This window comes from Solea solea, chromosome 7, assembly GCF_958295425.1.
Source record: "Solea solea chromosome 7, fSolSol10.1, whole genome shotgun sequence".
In the NCBI taxonomy this organism is placed as follows: domain Eukaryota; kingdom Metazoa; phylum Chordata; class Actinopteri; order Pleuronectiformes; family Soleidae; genus Solea; species Solea solea.
In genome coordinates, this window is record NC_081140.1 from 5,382,429 (window position 1) to 5,396,724 (window position 14,296).

At 40.9% G+C, this 14,296-nt stretch overlaps 1 protein-coding gene and 1 non-coding gene across 2 annotated transcripts in view; both read left to right on the forward strand.

Annotated features, from left to right (window-relative positions):
* Positions 1-7,456: 7,456 nt before the first annotated feature.
* LOC131462654 (kinase suppressor of Ras 1-like) overlaps positions 7,457-14,296 on the forward strand; it is a 47,117-nt gene continuing 40,277 nt past the window's right edge. The window contains exon 1 of the mRNA XM_058634048.1: positions 7,457-7,769. The gene's annotated coding sequence lies outside the window, so the exon portion shown is untranslated. The remainder of the gene's footprint in view (positions 7,770-14,296) is intronic.
* On the forward strand, positions 9,987-10,059 carry trnak-uuu (transfer RNA lysine (anticodon UUU)). The gene has a single exon. It is a non-coding gene; the product is annotated as a tRNA-Lys (tRNA).

Sequence of the window (14,296 nt, forward strand, 5' to 3'; positions counted from 1 at the left end):
TTTTCCATAATCCTTTGCTCTTGTGTTATTTATGACCACACATGTTTGCCCTGCAGTAACCCCAGCTCCCACCTTTCAGCCACATGACTCCTCCCCATCCGTTGACTCACCTGTTGCCTGTTCTCCAATCAGCTGTCAGTATTTGTATTGGCCCACTTCCATTCATATACTGCTTTATTGTGTTTGTTGTGCTTTCCAGCTACTGTTTATCCTTCTGCCTGTTTCTGCCCGCCACACCTCACTACAGTATAGCTGGACTATGAGACCATTCATTCATTCATTCATTCATTCATTCATCTTCTTCCACTTTATCCTCCTCATGTATCTCCTTTTACAGGGACAGCAGGAATAGAGCAGAGTTTACAGCCTGGCTGTGTGGAAATGAGCTGAATACAGAGCTCCAGAAATAACACAAACACAAACACACAACTTTCCCTCGTCCTACGCCGCAGAATTCTTACCCGCCACAATAAAAGCATGCAAAATAAACAAGATAATTAAAGTATGCGTGTTTGTTGCTTGGCGTATAACTGTATGGATTTGGCAGTGGCATTGGTGCACGACCTCAGCTACTAATCCTAATTATTATAATTAGCTGGTGGATCTGTCCTCACTCTGACACAATTAAAGATAATTAGGCTCAGAGATATGGAGAAGCAGTTCCAAATAGATGACTGCAGGGCACTAATAACAAGACGGAACTTAAATACTTGTAATACTGTTCTTTTCCCACTTCTGAGCCTTTAATAATCATGATAATCATTAGCCTCTTTTTTTTAAAACCAATAGCTTATTCTTTTGGGTTTTTTTTCATATTAAAGTCCAGTGTAACATGTCGCAGGGTTTGTTTGTTTGAAGACATTGAATATACCACCATATGTTTGTGTAAGTGTATAGCTGCTTATGGAAATTTCCATTAGCTGTCTGACTGAAGGTATGTACAGTATGCTGTGGCTGTCCTCATATTTTGAGAATGCAATTGTTTGTTTGTATTTACCTAATGTGTTTTACCCTTATATTGATTTCATTTTAAATCTTCCTTTTAAATCTTTTTTAGGTGTTCTACTGCGTGTTCATTATCTGTTCATGCTCTTGCAATGTGTTAACTGTCACTAAATTGTTCATGTGATCTTTCACTCGTTCACAGCTTTGTTATAACGTTGATATTTATTGCAGTGTTTATCCACTTTCTGCAAAGTACATACCACAAGTGAAATAATCCCATTTCACCACTGATTTGCCTCAGTGTTGCTGCATCATCATCATGTGATTCAAAGAGGATCTGATACTGAGAGAAGCAGAAGTTTCAACACAGGAAGTGAGTTATCACTGTGGTATGGCCTCTCAAGGTCAGAAGGGTGGAGCAGTCAGCAGTGATGGGGGGGGGGGGTGCTTACAGAATATATGAATATACACTGTAAAACGAAATATGTGGCAAATCATTTGATTTTCCAGATGAGATGAGGGGAGTGGAACCTGCTGCTGCTGCTGCTGTGGTGGAGCAATGTGTTATGACTGCTCACATCAATCACAACAATCCTTTACAAGAAGTAGCTCCTGCAGCTCACAAAGTAATAAAACACACTACTATCTCATGTAAATACAAAGGTGGGAAAACAACTGTTCTGCATCTACATGATAAGCTTCTGACCTTGTGACATTGTGTACAGGTATGTGTTGTCCCTCTTTGTGTGTGTGTGTGTTACGACACGTAAGAACAGTGAGAGCATTTTGGCTGATGCTCAAAGACAAAGACAAAAGTGTGTAGCATTACCCTTCTATATAGTTGTGTGTGTAAGTGCTATGTGTGTGCATTGACTGGTACACACCAGCATTCATGTCTGTATGTGTGTGTTTGTGTGATTCCATGTGAAGCCCCATAAATGTGGATATTATGTGTTTTTCTGCAGAGGTGTGGGTTTTGCTCCGGGAAAAGTAGAGGAGGGGAGTTGGACGTGCGTGTCAACGGTGTATGAGGAAGTAATTACACCAAGGAAAAAGGTTACATAATAAAAAGAATAAACTCACAAAGAAGTTCCGTGTCTGGGAGGAGGTTAAGACTGGACATAGGAATGCTCTTCTCCCCATCCTCTAATTTAAATCTGTAACAACAAGAAAAACATCTGTTCTTATGCCCAACTTGATTTTGTCTTCCCTTACTCATATAATTTTAAAAATAAAAAGATGTCTGCGTGTGTGTGTGTGTTTATGTCTCCTATTTCATAATAACAACAACACTATCAGACAGAAGTTTCTGGAACAAATGTAAACACGTCAGTTTGAGTTTCCCAGATCTAAGCTGATAACATGACAAAAAGAGGGAACACTGCTGTTATCTTTGAAGTATAAAGGTTAATTCTGTGATAATGAAATACAGCAGTTCAAACAATCAGATGAGTGTTCATTTATATTAAAAATATGTAATTATTTTTTACACTGTACCTTCAAGGCAGGAAAAAAAAGTCCCAAATAATACAATATACAACATTAAAAGCCATAAGGCATGCCTATTGACACACACACACACACACACACACACACACACACACACACACACACATAGAAGTATGCATATAATTACAAACAAATATACAACTTAAGACTTAAAAATTCAAAAAAAGTGGCAGGAAATAACAGCAACAGCTCAGTTCCACACAAGATCTAATGCTTTGGCTCCATCTTGTGGTAGATGATGGTTTTAAAGTTTTAGCTCATATTGTCCTTACTTCATGTGCATGCTCCTAGTATAGTTGTTTACATAAAAGTAACCCATGTAAATGGTGACCTATTACAGTATGTTTGATATTGATTCACAGTTTGGTTAAATTTAACTTTTTTGCCAAGAGATAATATTTACCAGTTCCAGTTCAACACTTGCTAACTTAGCTTAGCACATTGGAGCCTGGAAGTGTGGGGAAACAGCTAATCTGTGTCACCAGCACCTCTGAGGTTCACTTAGTAAATAAAACACCAAAACGCCGTCCTACGAAAATGTTTTTGGGAAAAAAAGAAGAAATTTGAGTCTATGCCAAGAGTTAGAGAATGTGTTCTGCCAGAAGTTAGCCAGATTCTTACATAAATAAGCTGAAAGGGTGCTAATTTGCTTATTTATCTTAGCACAAATGAGACTGGGAGCAGAGGAAACAGCTTATCTTTGCTCACCAGTACATATATATATATATATATATATATATGTATACATATCTGTAGAAAAGCCTTACAGTAAAACAGAACAGTGCTACTGCTGTGTGAGTTTACATGCTGGCCTACTTCTGGGTCAGGACCCTAGATTTTGAATTTGTAACATGTTTGAAACAAAGGCCTTTGTTTGCATGTCTCCAGTTTCCTCCCACAGTCCAAAGAAATGAGGATTTGGGGATAAGGCAAATCGTACAAACTCTAAATTGGCCGTGAGTGTGAGAGTGGATGGTTGTTTGTCTCACTTGCGACCTGAACTCTGATTGGCCCCCACGATCCTCATGTGGAGGATAAAGATGAGTGTGTATGTGTAAGCTGGAGGATATGTTGCTATTTGAAATGCATCATTTATTGCCCATTGCAGCCTATTCACTCTTGGGTGTTTTACAGTATTTTATTTCTTTAAATCTAGATTTTATCATTTTGTATTGTTTTGTATTTTATGTTTTTTTTTTTTAACGTATCTTATTCCAGTATACTTTGATCTTTCATTATCTTCTTGTTTGACTTTTCTGTGTCAGTAATAATTTGTTTATAAATGGTGTGATTGATCATGTTTGTACTTGTGTTGAAGTTGATTTCATGAACATGTGTGATGGAGCAGGCAGTGTTAGTGCTCAGTCAGCAGCTGTTACACAGCTCTATCAGTTCCTGCAGCACTTGCTGCAGTGGTTTACAGGCGTCCTCGCCTTCATCCAGATCAGAGCAGGTGAACTCTTTCACGAGCTCATCTAAGCTCAGCTCATCATGAGTGGAGGAGGAGAAGGACACATCTGTGCTCTGTCTAATGACCCGCATGAAGCGCCGCTTCATAGCTCCAGCCTGTTCTCCATCCTCTGTGTTGTGCTGAGCCTGAAGCCTGGATGCCTTCTCCCTGCGGATCTCCTCCAGAGTCTTTACTCTCACTTCTCCCCGCACATGTGTGTTCTTAGGACCAGACCTAGCTGTGACACACTCAGCCTGACTCTTGTCTGGAGCTTGAATCTCAACAGCTTGCTGCTCTTCGACTCTTCTCTTCTTGGGATTCAGGAACCCAGACAACTCCTCCTCGGCCTGCTCAGTCACGTCTTCTTTGACTGTGATGGTGACTTCATTGTGTCCTTGCTTCTCATGGAGGAAGGGACAGTATGTCTTTTGGCAGCCGCCTGGCTGTTTCTCCCAATAACAAGGAGTTTGTTTTCTGCTCCCTGTGATGTTCATGTGTCTGAACCTGCAGCTGCCCTGGAAGCAGCGTCCTTCCTGCCACAGGCTGCAGACTGTCTCAATGCCCTTTGCTTCCTTGCAGTGTCTGAAAGGACAAGTGTCTCCTTTAGTGCAGGTGGAGTAATAAAAGAAGTGGCAGTCCTCTAAGTTCCCCCCCATGTTGCTCCTGCTGAGTGAGGTCTTCCAGGAGGAGAGCAGATGCTCTGCTCTGAGATGGTGGACAGAGTCCTGTGGAGTCTGGACGCAGCTTCTCTGCCTCTTCATTATTTCACTGATCAGAGTTTGGCAGGTTGTTCTTTATATAGTCAGTACCTGATGACGTTATCACTGAAGGCTGACCTATCACCTCAGGTGCTGAACCTTGACACACTCGAATCAGCCAATCTGACACACTCGAATCAGCCAATCATAGAAGAGGTTCCTACATCAAAGGAATCAAAGGCATAACATTGTTGGCTCCATGACAACGGCTATGTAAGTTCCGAGTGGCAGTGCATGTGTTTGACAGACGGCTGGATGGACCGACAGATTGATTAACTTCTGGACCAATCCATCCTCTATGTCTCACAATGCAGGCTCACCTCGCCTCGCCTCGGCACAGCACGGTTAAGTTGTGTTTCCACTAGCAGAGTACCTTGTACCAGGTACTTTTTTTAGTACCTGCTCTGGCGAGGTTCCAAGCACACTGAGTAGGTACTATGCGTGATGTCGCCAGACTGCCAGCCACTGATTGGTCAGAGTGCCTCACAGGAAGAGACATTCGACACAGAAATCAAGCCGAACAATGCCGAACTGTAGATCAGTTAAAAGTACTTAACAACTGCTGGAGATTAAGCCACATTTTGAGGCTTAATCTCCAACAGCTCCCGAAATGGAAATGTCTAAAATCTCAATATTTAACAGAGGAGTCTGGTGTCCAGCACGCGGCATCACAAACCCTGCTGCTGTATTTCAGACAGAGTCTGTGCTCCGGTCATGGAGGAAGTACTGAACAAATATTTTTAATGAACTGATTCTAGTGATTCAGTTACACTGAAAACAACTGCTTTACAAGTCACCCGTTTATGTGTGTGTGCGTGTGGCGTGTAAAACGAAGTCACTGCAGTTTCATACAGCCGTGCAGTGATGACTCCGCCCACGTTGAGTAGGTACTTTTTTGTAGTGGAAAAGCAACCTTGACCGTGCCGTGCTGTGCCGAGATGAGGCGAGCCGGGACCATAGTGGAAAAGGGCCAATAGTGGACATAAAGTGCATGTGATGTACTGCAACTCCTGTCCCTGGCTTGGCTTTTCAGAAATAAAGAGTCTCACATGTACAGTAAAAATGACAATAATATAAGACAGTATAAACACAAAGTACAAAAGACCATTTCTCATCCACCTAACACACTGTAAAAATGCACACACATACTCATACACTTCACAACAGTCCAACCTTATTGACACTACCTTTGAAGTCTTTTATCAGTTTTATTTCATTAGGCATTGAATTCCAGACATGTGAACAGTTAAATCTCCACCCTGACGTGCAGCTTATGCAACCACTTTACATTATGTGCAGCCACGACTGCTAACTATTTCTTTGTAAAACAATGAAAAGTTTACTGAAACGGTCTAAAATAGAATTGGCCACACTTCTGAAAGCATTACAGCTCACTCATGGCTGATATAATAACAATACAAATAACAATATACTATATGACCTTTACAAAGGATACAATTGATTTGATGTCTATTATTACTTTTATGGTATTGATTTTTGGAAAGTCCTCAGATCTGTACACCTGTCTGTTATTGACCACAGACAATCACTCCTATCTAAAACGGCTCATCACTGTTGTTGATATTTGTCCGATTAAGGTCTATCACACAAACCAAATACAGCTGCTCACTGTAAATCATCAGTGTGTGGTGAAGAACCATCAGTCTCATTAGTTCAATCAGATCTGAAGCGCACAGACACGAGGGAAGACACACAGGAACTTCAGCACCGGACAGCGCCACAAAGGTCTCATACTATGACTTACTTTCAGTATGAACGTCCATCAATATAAATAAATAAATATCCCACATCCAATCTAGCAGTGCTTCTAAATCATCTTTAGATCTGTATTACAACTGAATAAAATGACCTAAAGTGCTTTGGTTTATTTGGATTTTTGGTTTTTGATTTGACTTTTGTTCACTTTTTGTCTTGTGTTGTGTTTTTTGCATTTATTGGTGTCTCAGTTTGGGGTGTTTTTTCTTTTTCTCTGTGTCTCGTTGACTTCAATTCAATACAGTGCCATTAACAACAAGAGGACAATATGAAGGCAGGTCTGCAATCAAAAAAAACAAAGTAAACGATGCATAAACAACTCACCTCCATCCATACAAGTCTAACATTTATAGAAACACAATCACAACAAGACTGTAAGTTTACAATCCTTAACTTCCTTCTGTTTCTCTTGTCTGTGACCATCATCAGTGTTGTATCATCTCCTCGCCTCATAGACACTCACTGGCAGATGTTCTTCTCTGTAACCTGTGAGCTTCCCAGTAATCTTATCTTCTGTATTTGTTTTTTTTTACTGCCTTAAATCCATTTAATCTGGCAGTTTTGGGGCGTGGCAATGAAAGGACACTTTATGTGCCATATTACTTCACCTCGATGACACCAAAGAATGTCGCTTGATAAGGATTTTTATTTATGTTGTTTACTTTCTGTTGAATTTAAGAGTAGCTGACATAAAGAGAGAACATTTTGGATAAATGGATTAGATTAAAAAAAGCATTTTAACACAGTCATGTCATGTGTATAACGTTACTCAAAATGGCCGCGAGAAGGCGCTCACAGACTTGATGATTTCGGGTCAGAACGAAAGCCCTCACAACTAACGCGAGGGGAGACGCTAGTTTTCACCAGTAGGGGGCAGAAGTGTACAAGAACATCCCCGCCTTGAGTTGGTGAGCGGTGTATCTTTGAGGAGAATTATACGAATATAAACTCACCTTAGTCACATTGGCCTTGTTTTAATTTCAAGGACTAACAGCACGTGTTTGTAAACTTTGTAAACTTTTTGTTATCTCAGGTTGTTTGGTTGAAGACGTGTAGCAGCTTCTTCAGGGAGGTGCAAACACGGAAACGTGCTTCAAACACACCGCTGTAAAGGAAGCGCGTCGCCGGGAGTGACAACAGTGACACACGTCGCGCCGACGTGGAGGAATGGACAGAGGAGACAGTGGGGACAGAGGAGACAGTGGAGACAGAGGAGACAGTGGAGACCTGACAGTCTGCGGCAGAAGGAGGCGCAGCATCAGTGTCAACTCACACATCTGCATGTGAGGAGCAGAGGAGCCGCAGCCTGCAGGAGACCCGCAACTCTGGAGGTAACGGAGAGAAGTGTGTGTGTGTGTGTGTGTGTGCGCGCGCGGAAGTTTTATTTAAATTCGACTTTGGTCAGTAGTTCTTGAAAAGTGGATGATACACAGTGTTTTATCTTTTAAACAAAAGTTGTCAAAGTCAAACGAATAGTAGCTTCAATTCATTCTAATTTTGTAATGCAAAATAAAACAATATTTTAGGTTTTTATTTTATATATTTTTTTATATTATATTGCTTAAGAAGAAATTGAAATGCTTAGACTTAAATTTCCCAAGGCTTTTACAAAAGAAAGAAAGACAGCAAGTATGCACATTCATTTTAATACATTTAGGGAGGAGCTATCATCAGAAATTGAATCCAACATTTAAAGCTTTCATTAACTTATTATTATTATCACCTGTTGAACTTTCACTATCTTACAATGAGCCCTTTATTGTCCGCAGTGAATCAGTTATATTGGTACCAACATGTTGGTTCGTGAAAGCTACTCAATTGATTGCAATATGCAACTTCACCCCTAGATGACACTAAATTCTACATACTGTACCTTTAAAAGTCATAGAGTGGAGGCAGGAGAAGAAGAAGAAGAAGAGGCAAAGGAAGATTCAGAGGGTAACATGTCATGGAGAGGTCAACTAGGCAGTAATGCAACATTACAGATGGCAGCTGCTGCCGTTAACCCTTCTGTTTCCAATCCTGTCGGCGATGACAGGATTTGGCAAACGTACTTCTCGTCTCCATAAGTCCTAAATCATTTGTGATATCTAGAAAATTATTGAACCCGCCTTTTGCCCTACGCGCTAAAAGACGGATGGATGGATACGGGAAAGCAGAGAAATAAAGCTTTGCGCTCATATACTTGCCATTACGGTAGACCCTCAGGACTTCTGCTGAACCACCTTCCAATCACAGACAAGATTCACCAGCGTGTCACAAGTCTTTCATTTGAGCAGCGCCGCCATGAGGAGACATGAGGAGTGACGCCTGGCGAGGGAAACTGGCAGGGACTGTTTACTTTACAGTGCCTTCATTGGTTCATTAAACGATATCACCAAATCAATATTTTCACCCACCTCTATTAGGTTGGTACGCAGTGAAACGAAACACTGTGCTGAAATTCACACAGTTTTAGTACTATCATCCTTTTATTCATCAAGTATTGACGCAGTGTTTCCAATGATGCAGTCAGGTTTCCTTTGTGACTGATCTTCTGTTTGCATGTGTGTGTTTCGTTGGATGAGAGGTGATGGTGACGAGCAGCTGCTGCTGCCCACTCTGCTGGGAAGAGCACAGATATGTTTTGTGTGTATGTCTGTGGTGAGAGGTAGAATTTAGCTGCGGTTCCCTCCCACACACTCTGAACCCATCTCGTTTGACAAGAACAATGAATTAAGTGAACGTCAGTGGGAGGAGATGGTGAGTGTGTTGTTGTGTTGAGGCAAATGTTATACATGGAAGAGTGAGTTTGGTAAACTTTAGTTCAGAGCTTTGAACAACCTTCTTTTACCGTCTTTTTTTATTGAACTGTGAAAAGTGCTGCACCGACTCATGGTGTCATTGTTGAGGTCGGCCTGTGGAGGAACTGTCAGTCACACTGAAGCAAACGTCAGTGGAGGTGCAGGTGGTTAAAGCGGCATTTGGAGAGGTTTTCAGTCTAATGTGAGGAAGGCAGTTTATGCAAAGTCAGGAAAGCCCCGTGTGGTTTTCCAACAGCTCATGTTTTCTTCTAACCCCCCACACATTCACACAACACATATACCATCCCGTGTTTCCTTTACTTTTATGTTGTTTTGTTTTGTTTTAACTTGCCTTCACTGGTTATATTCACTGTTGACGGCCCTGCTGAGGTACACACACATCACCATCTCAATATTTATCAAAATAAATAGATGTGAATAAAACAAAATGAACAATCAGAGATGGCAGACTTCACCCCATTCACGCAACAAGCCTCTGTGGGTCACCTGAGAGGCAGACTCTACTATTGTGTGGCTGTGGACTTCACTGTTGTTGTTATGTGTTTGCTTGTTGATTCTTTTTGGAAGAGAGCTCAGGACAGCATTGTATGTGGCTGATAGTTGGTGTCTTAGTCCACCTCCTCTGTTGAGTGATGGTTGCTCCAGTCGAAAACTCCTAGATGGATTTCTAAATACTTCCCGTTCATGACGCTTCCGTCACCAATTTTCCTCTTTAGAATTTGTCCACAGGAAGCTTTCCTCGAAGCCTGGGTAGCTCAGTCGGTAGAGCATCAGACTTTTAATCTGAGGGTCCAGGGTTCAAGTCCCTGTTCAGGTGGAACTGTGATCTTCAACTTGAGTTCTTGTTGCACAAAGAAGTTGTCTCTGAGTACATCATGTGTTTCCAGATACTCCATAATGCTTCTGGATATCGTGTCCCCATTTACAATATGTGCTCTAGTCATCTTAAAAAACAGGTCAAACAACCCTCTGCTGGTCAAGTGTGGAAACACAAGCAAATAAACAAGGCAATCAGAGATGGCCGACTTCACCCCATTCATGCAACAAGCCTTTGGCGGCCTCTGCTGGTCATATTGGCAAGTGTGGAAACACAAACAAACAAACAAACAGACAGAGCCACTGAAAACAATACTTCACTCCCACTCCCTGGGGTGAGGTAACAACATTTATTGCTCAAGCCTTCTCTGAGACCGACCTGCAATACCTCCAAGTGACACCAGTGGGCGATGGCCCACACGTTGGGAAACATTAGCACCTGTGCAACATTGAACACCAAGATTTGGCAAAACACCTGTGCAACTTTTTTTTATTTTCGAGCAAGTAATTTGACATTCCATGAGTGTCCACTGAGTGTGACAGCACTGGGACTTGTAACTGACTGTTATACCTGGTTCAAACTGCACATGTGAGGCGCACTTGTGTCTATTTTTGAGTTCTGGTGTCTCGCCTATTCTCCATGGGTGAAGATAGACAAAGACAAGTTGATAATGATCTTGACGTTCATAAAAGTGACACCTGTCACAGTGGTTTTAGGCCTTGTTAAGACTGCAGCGTCCGATCAGAATCTGATCTTCATGACCAACTGTTCACATCATATATCGCGAGTGATCAGATCTGATCTGCGTGTGTCCATATTGTCATTGTCTTGTCTTGTCTTCCACATGGATTAGATATACTTACAGGCCACGCCCCGGAAAAAAACAAGCAGTCTCAACAAAATAAACAAAATGCCATCTGGGACAGAAATCTGTGCTTGTTTCTGTCCCAGATGGTTATGTGGAGCCACGGCGCAAACTTTCTTCTGATTTTTAAAACAATTTTCTTCCACTGTGACGATCATTTAACGCGCTTCCAATTAACTTCTGCCTCTTTAGATCTATGTTGTCGCTGTTATTGTTAGTTGTTTTTTTTTTTAATCTGTCCACACTGGCATAATGTGCTTAAAAATCTGATTTGGGCTGCAGTCTACAGTAAACAAGGCCTTGGTTTCTTGGCTGAATCTGAATACATGAAAACACTTTTAGCAGATGTAGTAATTATATCAGAAGATTCTTAAAGTCATAAACATGTTGGCGGTGGTGTGGGGAGACACGAGAGCGAGAGGCAGCAGTCACGCACACGTCAGGCTTTACAAATTACGCCGAAAAGACGTCTTTCCAGAAATAACATTTGAATACAATTATCTGGAGAGGATGAGGAGAAGGATGTAGACGCTGCATTAGATTACAGTTTTTAATCTATTGCCCGTTCATTCAAAGTTCCTTTCACTGCTTTTCTGTTGTGTACTTACTGGTGTTGTTTATGTATGTGTGTATATTCTTACTCTCTGTGTGTGATGTATATTTAATCTTCACTTTGTGTCTGTGGATGTGAGCGGAGCAGAAATATGATGCTGTTCACACAGACGATGCAGCCGCGTGGCACATGTGTACCGCGGCTGCAGTCTTCATGTAACTGAGCCCAGCGAGATCGAGACAGTGATAGACGCTGAAGACGTGCGGGCTCATCACTGTAGTACAGCTCCAGGTGTTGTTCAGTGCAAACTAATACCCTCTAGTCTTCACATGAAGGGTCCACACATGCCAGTGTGTCTCACCTCCGTCCACTCAAACATGCAGGCCGCTCGCTTTAACGTACATAACATTTGCAATTTTAACGTACGCTCTACACACTGATGAAAATCATGGTCATCCCATGTGATAAATATCTATATTTAGAGCGATACATATATTATTATGTTACACAACTTTAATCAATTTAACCGTATACACTCTACGCTAAGAAATGAGAACCCAAACTAATAAATGAGCAATGAACCTATTTGTATAAAGCAACCATATTTATTCACTCTCATGTTGATACGAGTATTAAAAAAGGTGTGTGATTAAGTTAGGATTTGCAAGTTAACATTAACAATCATGCAGTTATTTTGACTGTACTTCATTGTTGAGTGTCAGTGAAGTGTGTCCTACGTGATAGAAATGATAAAATAGTCTAGTAATTAGTTACAGATTAGTTTCATATGATGCTCATTGCCCTCAGTGTGCATTCGTAATCTCATGAGTTTAAGCCTATGCAGTTTAAAGCAAGCAATTGAAGTTGCTTCACACATATTTTAACAGTGTGTTAGTCGCTTTGACAGCTGGTGCCTGATGTGGACCAACAGTCGGGGGGGATTTCCTCAAACTGAATGAAGTGTCATTTCTCACGACAGCTTTACATTTCAGCTTTATTAGTGTCTCATGCTGACATGGAAAGTGAGATTACTTATAAAAGGCAGAATTCTTTAGTTTAGTTTAGTACAATACTTAAAGTTAGAAGATGTGTTATGTACAGTACAGTGCAAAAGTCTGAGGGTTTTTATGTCAATTCTGTGATCATTGGCATCTGGATTGGAATGATGCTGCTGTAAAGTTTGATAGTCTTATATTTTAACAAGCTGTCAATGAGTTTAACATATGTACATGTGTATGTAATACTCAAGCATGTCAACACCAAAACTGGTGTAATAGGCCTTTATTTCACAGCAGGTATTTGTAGACATGAAGTAGTGGGACAAACACAGGTTTGACCAACAGATAACCAGTGTCACACTTTATTATTATTTTCTGGTTGTCTTCCAATTAAGTTCATTTAGAAGTTAATATTTATACTGTATGGTCATTATAGCATTGCTAAAACAGCTAACCTGACCTAAGACCTTTGCACAGACTTATATCTTAAAACAGACTTGTTTGTTGCAGGGGTTTTTCTGCTGCTGCTTAGTGAACCTTCCATTACACTGAAGTGAAATGAAGTGAGCCAGTGTATGGCGTGCTGGTGACCCCTGCTGGTAAAGTTGACCAAGTACATGTGGTCAACTTTAAAGCTGAAGTGAAAACGTACTATTCCAGGAACAAGACTGGAGAGCAAGTGTGTCTCCATTCTCTAACACTAAATAATAATAATAATAATGTTCCTGTTGTTCACACTATGAATCCAAATTGTTAAACAGCAGTGGAGCAAATGCTTTTGGATAGGCTGCAGTATGTCAACTTATGAAGACTCTTGTATGTGATGAGTAGGACTCTCTGAGATCAGATCTGAGACCTGTTCACTTCTATATGTTCAGGAGAGCATATAGTTGACATGAAATCAAAGATGAAAATGTTGCTTCAGTAATGAGTTGTCAGTTAAAGAGATAGTATCACTCACCTTCCCCTCAACGTGTGATGGAGAAACTATGTAGCCTACAGTTAGCATCAAAACTGTCTGTTCATTGTGGGCTACTGTAAAAACATGGTGGTGTTCATAGAGCTGATACAAACCTAAAAGGCTCATTCTGGGGTAATCAGGTGATTTTACACTCACTATTCTATCTTGAATTTCTACACAATAAAGATCATTTCAACAAAAAGTGACACACTAGACCATTAATGTGTAACTGAGTTTGGGATGATAAAACTTTATTTGGACAGATGCAGTGAATGTTCAGTCACCATATGTTCAATCCCCCAAACTAACACACACAACAGGTGGTGCAGTGGCTAGTGTTCTTACCTCACAGCAAGAAGGTCACCAGTTCAGCTCCTGGTTTGCCCAGTTCAACAGAATCTTTCTGTGTGTGGAGTTTGCATGTTCTCCTCTGTCATATGTGGTGAGAACATTATATTTAAAGTATAACTTGCACCACAGGGCTGAGCCCAGCACATGCTTGGTGTCGTCTTGATAACATGTGAGGACACATACCGATGACTTCACTGTGTGGACATGTTGTAACATGCTGACAGCTCAGTGTCCATAAATAGCTTTCTAACATGCACACTGTAAAATGACATGTATAAACACATCCAGGCTTTTATGTGGACGCACATTTAGATACTCTTCATGCAGCTTAACAGGGCCATTTAGGAGGACTTTATCACAGGAGCTTATCACAGACATCACATCCTTCAGATATTCCAATGAACATGTTTATGTTTTCCATATGACAGAGGACATTCATTTATAGTATTAACAACACAAAATAAATATTGTATTTGAGGAGGAGGTGAAACTAGCAATTGGAGTGATGC